This window comes from Lolium rigidum, chromosome 6 (assembly GCF_022539505.1).
Source record: "Lolium rigidum isolate FL_2022 chromosome 6, APGP_CSIRO_Lrig_0.1, whole genome shotgun sequence".
Classification (NCBI taxonomy): domain Eukaryota; kingdom Viridiplantae; phylum Streptophyta; class Magnoliopsida; order Poales; family Poaceae; genus Lolium; species Lolium rigidum.
Genome location: NC_061513.1, coordinates 305920691 through 305937183, shown reverse-complemented (window position 1 = coordinate 305937183; position 16493 = coordinate 305920691).

Genomic DNA, 16493 nt, shown 5'->3' with positions numbered 1-16493 from the left:
GCTTTGGGCAATGTCCAGAAGTGTTAAGAATGATTATGTCACCTCTAAATATGTGAATTTTATTATGCACTTACCCTCTAATGAGTTTGTTTGGAGTTTGGTGTGGAGGAAGTTTTCAAGGATCAAGAGAGGAGGATGATACAATATGATCAAGAAGAGTGAAAAGTCTAAGCTTGGGGATTCCCCCGTGGTTCATCCCTGCATATTTCAAGAAGACTCAAGCATCTAAGCTTGGGGATGCCCAAGGCATCCCTTCTTCATCGACAACTTATCAGGTCACCTCTAGTGAAACTATATTTTTATTCCGTCACATCTTATGTGCTTTACTTGGAGCGTCTGTTTGCTTTTATTTTTGTTTTTGTTTGAATAAACTCGGATCCTAGCATTCTTTGTGTGGGAGAAAGACACGCTCCGCTCGTTCATATGAACACTGGTGTTCTTAGCTTTACTTTTAATGTTCATGGCGAAGGTTGAAGCCGCTTCGTTCATTGTTATTTGGTTGGAAACAGAAAATGCTTCATGTGGTAATTGGTATAATGTCTTGAATAATTTTATACTTGGCAATTGTTGTGCTCAAATAGATCATGTTTAAGCTCTTGCATCATGTACTTTGCACCTATTAATGAAGAACTACCGTAGAGCCTGTTGAAATTTGGTTTGCATGATTGGTCTCTCTAAAGTCTAGATATTTTCTGGTGAAGTGTTTGAACAACAAGGAAGACAGTGTAGAGTCTTATAATGCTTGCAATATGTTCTTATGTAACTTTTGCTGTACCGGTTCATACTTGTGTTTGCTTCAAACAACCTTGCTAGCCAAAGCCTTGTACTGAGAGGGATTACTTCTCGTGCATCCAAATCCTTGAGCCAAAACCTATGCCATTTGTGTCCACCATACCTACCTACTATGTGGTATTTCTCTGCCATTCCAAAGTAAATTACTTGAGTGCTACCTTTAAAATTTCATTCCTCTGTCTTTGCAATATATAGCTCATGGGAAAATAGCTTAAAAACTATTGTGGTATTGAATATGTAGCTTATGTATCTTATTTCTTATAAGTTGCTTGTTGAGCGGTAACCATGTTTCTGGGGACGCCATCAACTATTACACCTTTGTTGAATATCATGTGAGTTGCTATGCATGTTCGTCTTTTCTAAAGTAAGGGCGATTTATCATGATCAAATGGTTTGAGTATGCATATTGTTAGAGAAGAACATTGGGCCGCTAACTAAAGCCATGAATCATGGTGGAAGTTTCAGTTTGGACACTAATCCTCAATCTCTTATGAGAATATAATCTATCGTTGAATGCTTATGCATTAAAGAGGAGTCCATTATCTGTTTTCTATGTTGTCCCGGTATGGATGTCCTAAGTTGAGATCTATCAAAAACAAGAAATCAAATGTGATTTATCTCCTTGGACCTTTGTACAGGCGGCATAGAGGTACCCCTTTGTGACACTTGGTTGAAACATATGTTATGCAATGATAATCCATGTAAATCCAAGCTAATTAGGACAAGGTGCGGGCACTATTGGTAATCTATGCATGAGGCTTGCAACTTATAGGATGTCTTATGCATAACACATATGAATTATTACTACCGTTGACAAAATTGTTTCTATGTTTTCAAAATAAAAGCTCTAGCACAAAAATAGTAATCCATGCTTCCCTCTGTGAAGGGCCATTCTTTTACTTTATGTTGAGTCAGTTTACCTACTTCTTTCTATCTTAGAAGCAAACACTTGTGTCAAATGTGTGCATTGATTCCTACATACTTGCTTATTTGCATTCATCATATTGTTTTGTGTTGACAATTATCCATGAGATATACATGTTGAAGTTGAAAGCAACCGATGAAACTTATATCTTCCTTTGTGTTGCTTCAAAACTTTCTACTAAGAATCTATTGCTTGATGAGTTAACTCCTATGCAAGACTTATTGATGCTTGTCTTGAAAGTACTATTCATGAAAAGTCTTTGTTATATGATTCAGTTGTTTAATCATTGTCTTTACCATTGCTTCGAATCACTTCATTCATCTCATATGCTTTACAATACTATTGATCAAGATTATGATAGCATGTCACTTCAGAAATTATCCTTGTTATCGTTTACCTACTCGAGGGCAAGTAGGAACTAAGCTTGGGGATGCTTGATACGTCTCAAACGTATCTATAATTTCTTATGTTTCATGCTACTTTTATGACAATACTCACATGTTTTATACATACTTTACATCATTTATATGCATTTTTCGGCACTAACCTATTAACGAGATGTCGAAGAGCCAGTTGCTGTTTTCTGCTGTTTTTGGTTTCAGAAATCCTACAAAGGAAATATTCTCGGAATTGGACGAAATCAACGCCCAGGGTCTTATTTTTCCACGGAGCTTCCAGAAGACCGAAAGGGATACGAAGTGGGGCCACGAGGTGCCGCCACCATAGGGCGGCGCAGCCAAGGAGGGGCCCGCGCCACCCTATGGGGTGGGCACCTCGGGTGCCCCCATGCGCTGCCCTTCCGCCTACTTATCGTTTCCATCGCGAAAACCCTATTACCGAGAGCCACAATACGGAAAAGGTTACTGTGATGCCGCCGCCGCCAATCCCATCTCGGGGGATTCGGGAGATCGCCTCCGGCACCCTGCCGGAGAGGGGAATCATCACCGGAGGGCTCTACATCACCATGCCCGCCTCCGGATTGATGCGTGAGTAGTTCATCCTTGGACTATGGGTCCATAGCGGTAGCTAGATGGTTGTCTTCTCCTCTTGTGCTATCATGTTTAGATCTTGTGAGCTGCCTATCATGATCAAGATCGTCTATTTGTAATGCTACATGTTGTGTTTGTTGGGATCCGATGAATATTGAATACTATGTCAAGTTGATTATCAATCTATCATATATATGTTGTTTATGTTCTTGCATGCTCTCCGTTGCTAGTAGAGGCTCGGCCAAGTTGATACTTGTGACTCCAAGAGGGAGTATTTATGCTCGATAGTGGGTTCATGCCTCCATTGAATCGGGACAGTGACAGAAAGTTCTAAGGTTGTGGATGTGTTGTTGCCACTAGGGATAAAACATCAATGCTTTGTCTAAGGATATTTGTGTTGATTACATTACGAACCATACTTAATGCAATTGTCTGTTGTTTGCAACTTAATACTTGGAGGGGTGCGGATGCTAACCTGAAGGTGGACTTTTTAGGCATAGATGCATGCTGGATGGCGGTCTATGTACTTTGTCGTAATGCCCTGATTAAATCTCATAGTAATCATCATGATATGTATATGCATCACTATTTGTCAATTGCCCAACTGTAATTTGTTCACCCAACATGCTATTTATCTTATTGGAGAGACACCACTAGTGAACTGTGGACCCCGGTCCATTCTTTTACATATGAAATACAATCTACTGCAATCTCTGTTCTCTGTTGTTTTCTACAAGCAAACATCATTCTCCACACCATACGTTTAATCCTTTGTTTTCAGCAAGCCGGTGAGATTGACAACCTCACTGTTAAGTTGGGGCAAAGTACTATGATTGTGTTGTGCAGGTTCCACTTTGGCGCCAGAATCCCTGGTGTTGCGCCGCACTACACTCCTTCACCAACAACCTTCACGTGGCCTTCATCTCCTACTGGTTCGATGACCTTGGTTTCATACTGAGGGAAAACTTGTTGCTGTACGCATCACACCTTCCTCTTGGGGTTCCCAATGGACGTGTGCTTCACGCGTTATCAGCGTCACCAGCTTCAGGAGGACCAACCCGACAAAATATCATCAAGTCTATGTGGTCGGAGAAACGAGTCGCCCAGAGGAGGAGACATCAGATGCTTTCGATGATTTGGGAAATCCATACATCGATCCCGCTGATCTTACGCGAGGTTTAGGCACCAAATATGTCGGGCCTACACCGCGCCAGAGGGTGCAACTTCCGCAAGAGGCTTGGGATAGAGCGTCAAGAGCCTTGAACGGTACAGATCCAATGACCACCACGGCTACGGCGGAGGAGTTGCAAGAATACCAATATAGACTCGCATGTGCTGGCCGAGAATTGGAAAAACAAAGGGTGATACTCGAGCAGAGAAAAGCTGCAGCTTCCGCGTCGAGTAGGCGACGAGCTGAATAGAGTCGACAATCAGGAACCTCGGGAGATAACCATAGAGAAGCCCGCAATAGGGGAAGATCTCGGCTGCAGAACATACCTGAAGGCGAGAGGGAGCATCTGATCCAAAATCTCGACATGTCTTTTATGTCAATAGACACAAGAGGGAACATTATCCCCAAAACACCGGAAGCTGGATATATGGAAACGCAGGCATTTATACTGGCAAACAGGCCACCTCCCGGAGATCCAAGAGAAGCTTTGTATAACCTGGCCATGGCAGGAGTTTAATTCATGGGGACAGCATTTGCAAGTACAAGTGCGCCTGCCGAAGGTACTCCAAGGCAAAATAGTCCACGACCAGCTATGACAATATAAGACCCTCCAAGAACGGGTGGTTCAAGAGATCTTGCGACGCAAGCGCGAGTTGATAGAGCGCGACAAGAAAGGAGAGAACATCGGCATTCACCAGAAGTAGACAAGGAGGAGATGTGTGGACTCCCTTGCTTTACTCTACGAGTTCGTAAAACTCGGGTCCCGTCTGGGTTTAAATTGCCCGACAATTATAAGAAGTTCGATGGTTTGCAAGATCCTGAGGACTGGTTGGTCGACTACCTGGAGACAGTAAAACTGATGGGTGGAACCAAAGCAACCGCTATGCAAAGTATCCAGGTTCACTTAAGTGGAGCAGCAAGGTCATGGATAAAAAAATTACCACCAGGGTCAATCGACAGTTGGGAAACTTTCGAGGACATGTTCGTGAAAAATTTCTTATCCACATGCAAGAAACCCGCGTCAATAGAGCAGCTGAGGGCCTGTAGACAGAAGTATGATGAGTCAATGAGGACGTACATCCAGAGGTGGAACATTATCAAAAATTCGGCAGAAAACATATCTGACGTAAGAGCAATAGATGCGTTTGTGGCTGGAATCCGAAGGAAGGACTTAGTCGAGGATTTGGGAAGGAGTAATCCGAAAACAATAGCGGCACTCATGGAAATAGCGAATCGCTGGGCAGATGGAGAAGATGTTGTTCACAACAAACGGCATAGGTCGCCTGAGGATGATCGTAATCGAAACATTCAAAATAGACGACGCTTTTCTCGCCAGTTCTCAGATTATGACGGTCCTGGCCAAATATCGGCTGGCTTCCGAGGAACTAGTGGAGGTAATAATCAAGATGATTATCAAAAGAGTGGTGAACAACGTAGTGATTATAGGGACGGTCCCCGTCCCAGCAGGCAAAATAATGGACCGAGGTTCCAAAGGCCGTATGTGTCACCCGAAGATCTCTTGAACGGACCATGCCAAATGCACTTCTTTCTAGACAACAATGGAAAGAGGCAGTCGGGGCATCTGCAGAAGGATTGCCGAACTTTCCAGGCACTACATAGGTACGCAGGGCATGCGAACGCACAGGCAGCAAGCAGAAACCCCCAGGGGCCAAGGAGTGAGATACACCTCCCACCTCCACCCGCAATTACAGACGAAAATCGACATCAGTTACAATTGGCGGAAGCACCGACCAACGGTCCTTATATCGACACCAACGGGGTAGTCTTGATGATTTAGAAAGGCAGACCCTCAAATAGGACTCAGAAGGTGATTTCGCGACAAGTCTACATGGTGGAGAAATGCCTCCACCAACGGTTGAGTACCTAAACTGGTCGGGACAGGACATCGGTTTCACCATAGCTGACCACCCGCAGCAAGTGCCACGACCAGGGCAATCAGCTTTGATCCTACCAGCGGTGATCGTAGGATTCGACGTTTCCCGAGTGTTCATAGATGGCGGCAGCAGTTTGAACCTTATGTATGCAGATACATTGCGGAAGATGAACATATCATTGGCAAACTTGACACCAACTGACACGCGTTTCCACGGTATCACTCCTGAGAAGCTAAGCTACCCGTTGGGAAAGATCAATCTCGACGTTCAGTTCGGAACCCGAGAGAACTACAGAAGGGAGAAGCTGGAATTTGAAGTTGTGGACTTCCCGTCGCGGTATCATCCTTTGTTAGGACGACCAGCTTATGCTAGATTTATGGCAGTGCCGCATTATATGTACTTGTTATGGAGGCTCCCTGGACCCAAGGGCCCAATTACAATAAAGGGTAGTTTTGCCCTGGCAGATAAATGCGACAAGGATTTTTATCGGTTGTCAAAAACTTTCGGGATGCAGGCGGAGTACATGGTGTCAAGGCTAACAACTGATTACGACGTGCTTCCTGACGGAGGGAGGCTATTGAAGGAGCAAACTTTCGACACCACGAAAAAATCGAAAGAAGTGCAGATTCATCCGACGGATCCTAAGAAGATGACAGCTATCACAACAAACATGGATAGCGCATAGGAAAGCGCACTCGTCGAGTTCCTCCGTGAGCGTTGGGAAATCTTTGCATGGTGTCCAGCTGACATGCCAGGAGTACCTAGGGAACTTTCCGAGCACCCTCTTAATTTGGATCCAATGGCTAGGCCGATTCGACAACCTTTGCGGTGTTTCTCAGAGCCAAACTGCAAAGCTGTGCTATCCGAGATTAACCGACTCAGAGAAGCAGGATTTATCAAGGAACTACACATGGAAGCCACGTGGGTAACTAACCCAGTGCTGGTCCCGAAGAAAAACACGGAGGTCCTTCGCATGTGCGTCGAATTCACGTGTCTCAATAAACACTGTCCAAAGGATCACTTTCCCCTCCCGAGGATCGATCAAATTATCGACTCCACGGTAGGCTGCGAACGTCTTTCCTTCCTGGATGCATATTCTCGTTATAACCAGATCCGACTAAAAGAATAAGATCAAGTCAAAACAGCTTTCATAACCCCCTATGGCGTGTTTTGTTGTAGAACAATGCCTTTTGGGCTGAAAAACGCGGGAGCAACATATCAACGGATGATGCAGAAATGCCTTGCCACACAGATTGGCAAAAATGTTCAAGTGTACATCGACGATGTCGTCATAACAACAAAGCAGGGATCAACCTTGATCGAGGACCTCAAGGAAACCTTCGACAACCTCGACAAGTTCTACCTCAAGTTGAACCCGACGAAATGTTCTTTTGGCGTCCCTGCAGGAGAGCTTCTCGGGTTTCTGGTGTCAGCAAGAGGAATCGAGTCTAACCCGGAAAAAAATTCAGGCCATCGTAACGATGCTGAAGCCAACCAAGCTAAAATAAATACAACAGCTAACTGGGTGAGTCGGTGCTTTAAGTAGATTCATCGCCAGGCTGGGAGAAAAAGCGTTGCCATTTTACGCGTTGATCAAATAAGGGGAAAAGTTCGAGTGGAAAGAAGAGGCAGATAGAGCCTTCGAGGACCTCAAGCGCACAATTTCGACACCCCCAATACTGGTGGCTCCAAAAGATAAAGAACCCCTCCTCCTATATATTGCGGACACACCTCTGGTGGTCAGCACAGTCCTCGTGGTGGAAAGAGAAGAAGAAGGGAAGATCCATGGAGTTCAGCGTCCGGTATACTTCATCAATGAAGTTTTATCGCCTTCTAAGCAACGTTACCCGCAATACGAGAAGTTGGCATATGGCGTGTTTACAACGGCAAGAAAGTTGCGACATTACTTTTCGGCACACCCGATAGTAGTTGTCAACGAGGCACCTCTCTCCAATATCCTGAACAATCCAGAGGCCACGGGGCGTGTCTCCCTTTGGGGAATAGAGATTTTCCCTCGGGACATCACGTATGAAAAAAGAAAAGCAATAAAGTCGCAAATCTTGCCAGACTTCGTCGCAGAGTGGATGGAGTTACAAAATACGGGACCCCCTGATTTGTCGAGTACTTGGACCATGAATTTCGACGGGTCCAAAAGAGTAGAAGGAGCTGGCGCAGGCGTGGTACTAGTATCACCCCAAGGAGACAAACTGAAGTATGTGTTGCGGATGACGTTCCCTAACGCATCTAATAATGAAGCAGAGTATGAAGCGCTCATCCACGGAATGAAGATGGCAAAGGCGTGCGGTGCAACCCGATTAAAAATCTTTGGAGATTCCCAACTGGTGGCTCAACAAGTGATGAACCAATGTGATGTAGTCAATGACAGCATGATAGCATACAAAGAGGTATACAACAAACTCGAGAAACTCTTTGATGGATGCGAAGTAAACTATATTAGCAGACTCAGCAACGATGAAGCCGATGTTTTGGCAAACATTGGGTCACAGTGCTTAGCAATACCACCGGGCGTATTTTGGGAAGAAATAACTGAGAGATCAACCAAGGCAAAGAAAGCACCAAAGCAGTCGAAGAAGAAGGAAAAGCTTGAGAAAGACTCGGGGCTCCAGCAACCCCAGAAACGAACACATCTGAAGATGACGAAGAACCACATGAGGTTATGATGGTGCAAATTCCTTGGATGCAACTTTACATAGCATATATCTTAAGGAAAAAAATACCCGAAGATCCGGTGGAAGCAAGGCGAGTTATTCGACGATCTAAGGAGTTCACTGTGGTCAAGGGAGAGCTGTACAAACGGAGTATATCGGGAGTTTTGCAAAGGTGCGTAACACCCGAAGAAGGAAGAGTAATACTGAAGGATGTACACGAAGGAGTATGTGGCCACCACGCGAGTAGCCGAGCAATAGCAGCCAAAGTTTTCAGGGCAGGTTTTTATTAGCTGACTACAATAGAAGACGCGAAAGATATAGTGCGGACCTGCGATGCGTGCCAAAGGTTTGCGGCGAAACCTCATTCTCCGGCAGCCGAGCTGATGCCAATACCTTTGTCATGGCCTTTCGCACAATGGGGTCTCGACATGGTGGGGAAGTTGCATAAGGCTTGGCCAGGAGGATACATGTATATTGGCTGTCGACAAGTTTACCAAGTGGATTGAGGCAGTACCAGTAACGTCGGCATATGCAGCTTCGGTGGTAAGCTTCATCAAAGGCATAGTTTTTCGATTTCGTGTTCCTCACAGCAACGTCACGGAAAACGGTAACAACTTCACCTCCAAGGAGTTCAAAGCATATTGTGCGGAGGTAGGGATCAAACTACACTTCGCGTCGGTGGCACACCCGCAAACCAATGGCCAAGTCGAAAAAGCAAACGGTATCATCTGCAATGGTATCAAGAAACGACTGCTAACACCACTAGAAAAAGCTCGACATATCTGGCCAGAAGAGTTGCCTAGCGTGCTATGGAGTATACGGACGACACCCAACACGGCAACACAAGAAACTCCGTTCTTCCTGGTCCATGGAGCTGAGGCGGTGCTCCCGATAGAAATAGAACATAATTATCCGAGAGTGGCGGAGTATGATGAAGAAACTCCGAGAAAAGCACTAGAAGACGATGTTGATGCACTTGACGAAGCTAGAGATGAGGTGTTGTCAAGAGTCACCAAGTATCAGCAGGACTTGAAAAACTATCACAGTCGACGTTTGCGACCAAGGTCTTTCCAAGTTGGCGACCTGGTTCTTCGGCTTACGCAGGATAGCCATGAAAAATTCGAGTCACCATGGGTAGGCCCATACATCGTCACCAAAGTGATCGCAGGAGGAGCATACAAAATAAAGGACAAGAAGACAGGGGTCGCAGAACCAAACCCCTGGAACGTGGCGCAACTTCGGCGTTTCTACGCATAAGTCAAAATAGAGTTATACATGTAAACATAAAATGTACTGAAAAGCTCGCGAGTTTTCAGACGCACTCTTTTCCTTTCAGGGCACCGAGTGGGGCTGAAAGGTTTTTAATGAGGCGGGCTCGCGATGCTGCAATATAGTAAAAATAGTGGTGATATACATCTTTTTTCTTCGCCAGGCTCGGGGGCTTGCAACCCGCAGATTGAACAATATAATACTTGATCCTTACAACATATAACTTACAACTCATTTGCTTTTGTTTAAATACCTCGCAAGCAACATAGCCTACCGAAATACTCGGGGGCTAAAAGAGGAGAAAAAATAAACACAACTCGTTTTTTACAATATATAATTCTCGCAATATATACAATATCTCGACTTTATTTCAGGAATAAAATTCGGCAGAAGGGAAAATATCTTCTGTTTTCTCTTATCAGGTCATCTATGTTTATCCTTTCATCCTCCGCAGAAGCACCCAGGGAATCGGCATAATGGTTCTTAGTAAAATAAGCAGCATCCATCCGAAGAAGATCTTCAATCATCTTTTCAGCCACGGGAGTCACCATGTCGTTGATCCTGTCGACGTTCCTTCTCCGTTTCCTCAATCGAGCATGACAAAGATCAACAATATTGGACATGTCCAACTTCGAGTAGCAGATCTGCAGCATGATCATAGCAAATCTGGCACCAGCCATCAACTGGGCCTTCACAAAACCATGGATTCGATGAACACTTTTGAATTTATCCATCAAGTCAGGGAGAGTTTTGGGCTGAGTATTCCGAGGAAACATGGCATTATAAACCATGGCCAGTGTCTTTGTGCAGAAGTCGAGATATTCACGGACCCTGACCAGCACGATCCTGAAACCGCACAATTTGTCGGGTTCGATCCGGGGTAGCCCAAAAACTGGCGTTGTTCTGCAGAGCAAGTCTAATAAGAACCTCGGATCTCGCGTCAACACGTCGATCTTCGGCAGCAGCATCCAAAAAGGAGCCTAACCATGTCGAAGAATATAGTCAGTTTTGCAAAAAAAGTGGCTATGGATAGCAATACAGAAGAATATAAGGGGTGAAACTTACCCGCCATATCCAGGCTTGCGTCATTCAGCAGCTCAAGCATATAATTTTCTCGGGAAGTAGCTTGTAAAGCTTTGGCAACCGCAGCTTATTTTAAGTTTAAGGCTTCTTGAGCCTGCTGAAGAGCTATTTTCTCCCATTCGGAAGATTTGCGGGACTGCTCCATGACAATAAGGGACTGATTCTTCATAGCTTGGAGTTGTTGTCGAAGTTCAGATAATTCCAGTTGTTCAGAGTTAACGCGTGAAGAATCGTCCACGAAAACGTCCTCAGCTATCCGTTTAGAGCGAGACGTAGCAGGGGAAGCAGGTGATGGTCGAGCAGTCTTAGAGTAATTATCAAACACCAACTGGAAGAAAGAAAAAGTCGACATCAATTACCACACAATGGTTCATTCCTTTTCATTGATACGTCGGGATATTTACAAAAAGTAGAGGTCCATTACAAAAGGTCAACTCCTAGCGAGTCGATGAAAATAGTCGTACATCACGAAGACATCGACAACTACCAAAATAGAAAGCAAAGAACGGAGGAATAAGTTGGTCTACTTGACCTCTGGTTTGGCGAAACTGGAGGAAGCAGCTGGTTTGTGTCCCAGGAAGGAGAGGATCTTCTTAGAATGTGGCTTGGCAGCCTTCACCAAGGACTTCCACTTCTCCTTGTTAATCCCCATTTGTTTCGCCAGCCTTTGCCCAGTCGACAGTTTGTTGGCTCTCGGCAACCAGGGCTATGGTACCTTCAAGCCCAACCTTCAAACTCTCCTGTCGAAAAGACAAGCCAAGATCTTTCTGGGGAAGGAAGCGCTTAGCAAGCTCAGAGAAGGTAGTTGGTTGTGTTTGCTTGGGGAAGAAGTAGGGGAAGAGGCGCGTGAACGCGGTCCGCGCATCGGCAATACTGCTGCGCGCCAGATCCCCATGAAGTTCAACGATGGAGAGGGCGTCGAGGAGACGATCATCCTTAGCTTCTTGAAGGGCAAAATCATCACCAATTTTTCCTGCTGGAACAAAATTCGGGTTCATCAAAAATATGTGGAGAGCCAATTTTAGAAGAAGCTCGAGAACAGTGATCAAAGAACGTACTGACAAAGTGCCGATTTTGCGACTCCAGGCGGCCTATGATGGCCTCTTCACGCGCAATCTGTTGAGTCGTTTTCTCGCTCAAAGCAGTCTCAGCTTGATGGAGCCTTTTTCGAAGATCTCCAACAGAGGCAGCGTCTTGCTCAGCTTTCTCGCGAGCCTTTTCGCTCTGCTCAAGCTTGATGGCGAGATCATCAACGCGTTTGTTAGCTTTGGCGAGAGCCTCCAGCGGAAGGAAACAATGCAGGAGTGTTAAGTCAAAAACTGCAATATAGTCTACTCGATGAAAAATAAAAATATCTTATCTACATGAAGGTTTACCTTTCAAATCTTCGACAGTATCACGGTACCCAATAAATTGAGTACCGAGATTGATGAAGTGTTTCATCAGAGGCTGTAGAAAGAAAGACGATAGAAAGTTTCATAAGGGAAGAAAAACTCGACAAATGATAAAAAAATAGCTGCAAGGGTTCTTACATCATCCAAGGAAGGAGTCCTCGAATTCCCGGCCAAAAAGTTGTGGCTCTCGCCAAGTTCAATCCTTGCTCTTTTTGGCGAAGGGGCTCGGGGGCTGGCGACAGGAGTTGACATTCCCAAATCTTGCTACTGAGGAGGTGAGGTTTCCTCAGCAGCACGGCGAGCTTCCGAAAGAACTACAGTATTTGACGTGCTCGTCGGAGCAGTCACATTGGCAGCGGGTTCTTCTTCTTCTTCTTCTTCGCCACTATCCGCAAAGATAACATGAGAATATTTACAAGAAACATATAAAAAGAAAAAGGGGACATAGTAACTTACGAGCTAATGATGGCATCCTCATAAGGACAGAAGGCACCCTCTTCCTCGAGAGAAGTTTTCTCGGCAGGTGACCCACTGGGTTTGGAGGTGCCGGAATCCTCGACTTCACCCCTCTTTCTCTTGTTCCTTGGAGAAATAGCGGAAGGAGGAGAGCGCACTGATTCAGAAGCCTCTGACTCAGTTTCTTTTTCGGAGGAAGCCGCGGATTTGTTAGATGCGGCGACTTCACTCTCGAGAGGAGTGGATTCTTGCGGGTCGTCATGGACAATGGCTCGCTCCTCTACTTCTCCGCCTTCGGGAAGGGGAGGAAGAGAAGTCAAGACTTGATGGTTCTGCAGGGACAAGTATATAGATGAATACACAAAACATAAACAATATAGAGCAGTCGAAAAAAAGAAGAGTAACTCGAAGGAAAAGTCATTTACCTTGGGAAGGGGGTGGCTGCCGCTGTATGGCTCCACCCGACAAGAGGTTGGAACCTCATCTTTCTTGCTCAGTGAAGAAAAGCGTCGAATAAGCTTTTCCAGGTCCTTCACATCGAGGTCCTTGGAAATGTGATCAACGTCTTCTTCGCCAGCATACATCCAAAGGGGATTTTTGCGAGCCTGCAGAGGCTGCACCCTGATCCTAAGGAAGTATGCGGTAATCTGAATACCCGACAGCTCTTTACCATGGGTATTTTGGAGTTGGTGGATGCGTTTCATCAGAGCGTCGGTAGCCGCTATTTCTTCGGCAGAAGCTTCGGCGTCCCAGGACCGGCGTCTGATGATTTTTGCGGCACCGCCAAAAGGAGTAATGCCGTACTCCTGATTGCCGACATATTCGTCTTTGATGTACAACCACCTCTTGCGCCATCCTTGGACGGAATCAGGGAACTTGACATCAAAATAATCTACGTCGGAGCATACGCAAATGCACACGCCGCCTACATTGTAGACAACGCTGTGAGAGTTGTTGCGCCGGAGGTAGAAGATACGTTTCCACAGGCCCCAATTGGGATGGCTCCCGAGGAAACATTCGCAGAGGGTGATGAAAAAGGAGATATGGAGGATGGAATTTGGGGTAAGCTGGTGCAGCTGAATCCCATAAACAAATAGAAGTCCACGCAGAAATTCATGGACAGGGGTGGAGAGACCGCGGATGAGATGGTCAACGAAGGTTACCCGATATCCGATTCAAGGCTTTGGAGCGCTCTTGTCGCCGGGGAAGATGAGGGAGTCCTCCTTCTGCGACATGCCAAGCTTCTTGAGGCCCCTCTTGTCCTAGTTGGAGAGCTTGGATCTCTCCCATCCGGAGATCTCCACATCCTCCATAGCAGTAGGGTTTTTTTGGAGCAGAGTGTTTGGCTAGCCTTGTGCGCGGAGGCATGATGCGAGCTTTGGCGGAAAAGGAGAGTGCTTGGCGGCGCAAGGGAGCAGAGCTTGAGGATGGAAATGGCGAAGGAGAGAGAGAGAGGAGACTTGAACGGCGCAGCGAAGGGGAAAGAATAAGGAAAAAGAAGATGCTTTATGGGAAAGGATTGATTCATCGCACCGTTAGATGGAAAGGAAATGGATTCGATGCCTTACACGTGTTTACAAGGGCACAAGAGTCTTTTTTACTTTGAGGTAACTAAACAGGCGCTACAGCGCGCGTGCCAGGAAAAGCGGAGGACGTGTGCCCCCACTTGCGTAACGTGTCAAGCGACGCAGTGTTAGGGACCCACAGGCCAGTGATAGGACAGGACCCGCACCTTCCCAATACAACGATCGTGGCCATCGTCAGCATTGATTTCACTATAAGGGATATTTCGGCTGCAGTGCTTCGAAGATTGGCGACAAAGGAGTATTACTGATAATTTCGGGAGCCTTTGATCAAATACAAGTTTTTGTTCAAATGCTCGGGGGCTACTTTTATAAAGATTTTGATATGGAGTTGATTCAAAAAAGACAAACATGAGCCTACAGCCAAGTATACATACTCGACTGTAGCCTCGGGGGCTACTCCCATCGGGAGCGCTGATCGCGCACCCGATAAAGTTGGAAGAAGAGGCGACAAGCCTACAATATAGCGACAAGATGGTAAAATGGTGAGCCTACAACCAAGTACAAGCACTTGGCTATAGCCTCGGGGGCTACTCCCATCGGGAACGCTGGTCGCGTACTCGATGAAATTGAAGCAGTCAAAGTGAGTATATTTCGAGTTATAATATACCTCTTCATATACTCCCATCAGGAGTTCAAGGTAGAAAAGTCATCATATGACTCGAATAAATGTGCTATTCCAACAGCCAAAAAAGGTACTCAACAATATATTCTCGGAGCGCCTCAGTCGCGATTAAAAATCTGAATGCCGTAATACTTTACGAAGGTAAGACCCCGGGATCCGTCCTGCGTGGCATGGTATCGCACACGAATGCGCTCTACTACTTTTTTCCGTATCAACAAATGCGAAGAAAAATCCTAACGGACGCGTTAGGTACCCGATAAAATATGACTGGAGTTCGGCATATGGTAAGACCTTAAGCGGCACATGTCGAACTACGCCAGTATACCGAGATCATGTCCAGGGACTTGATCTTGAAGTAGGTTATTGCGGGATTGCCACGAGAGCAGTTAACTGGTACCTGATCCGTCAGATGAACCAGCCCCAACTACCATTATCCCTGTACAATATATGATTATTTTATGAAAATTATTTAGTGACTCGAAGAAATCATGTGTTAATTGTAATGATGGAGATTTTGCTTGATTCTTCGATTCAAGTAAAATCTCGGGGGCTACTGACATAGGCATCCCCAATGGGCCTACTGAAGAAGGTACCCGGGGTTTACTGAAGGCCCATGACTCGAAGAATATGAAGCCCGGAAGCCCAATTAAATGTCGGTTTGGAAATATAGAGTTGTATTAGGAATAAAGGCTTGTAACTATTACGGGACGAACTCAAAGAGTATCCCGATGTTTGTAACTTGTACATCATGAAATCCTCGGCTCCGCCTCCTATATAAGGGGGAGTCGAAGAAGAAAGAGAGGATCGATTCATTGTCAACATAACCCTAATTTTCTAGCAGTCGAGTACTTTTCCGGCTGAAACCCTCGAGATCTACTTGCCCCCTACTTTCTACGAAACCCTAGTCTACAACTTGTAAGCATTGACAAGTCGATACCTTGTCAGTTGGTATGACCGCTTCTGCTCCATATACCATGAAGAATGGTGTATAACCGATTGACCGGTTTGGTGTGGTCCTTAGACTCCACAATACATATGGTAATTCATCAAGCCAACATCCTGCGGTTTTTCGAGTGGCTCGATAATTAAGCCTCAGTTTTATACCGGACAACACGAGTGCGTTTGTTCTTTCCACTTGCCCATTTGCTTGCGGGTGTGCCACTGAGGACACATCCAACCGGATATTGTTATCCTCACAGAACCACTTGAATTCTCCTTGAGCAAAGTTGGTTCCGTTATCTGTGATGATGTTGTGCGGGTAACCATACCACAAAATGATATCTTTCAGGAATTTGACTGTTGTATGCCCATCACATTTATGGATTAGTTTAACTTCCACCCACTTGGTAAATTTGTCCACCATGACCAGAATATGCGTCATTAGTCCTCTTGCTTGCCGGAATGGTCCGACCATGTCCAGGCACCAAACCGCAAAGGGCCAATTTATCGGGGTTGTTTTCAAACCGGATGCTGGGGTATGATTTTTCTTGCTGTACCTCTAGCACCCATTGCACTTCCGGACTAAGTCCTCAGCATCCTCCAAAGCCGTGGGCCAGTAAAACCCATGCTGGAATACTTTTGCCACCAGCGCCCTGGATGAGGCATGATGCCCACATTCTCCTAGGTGGATTTCTCGGAGCAT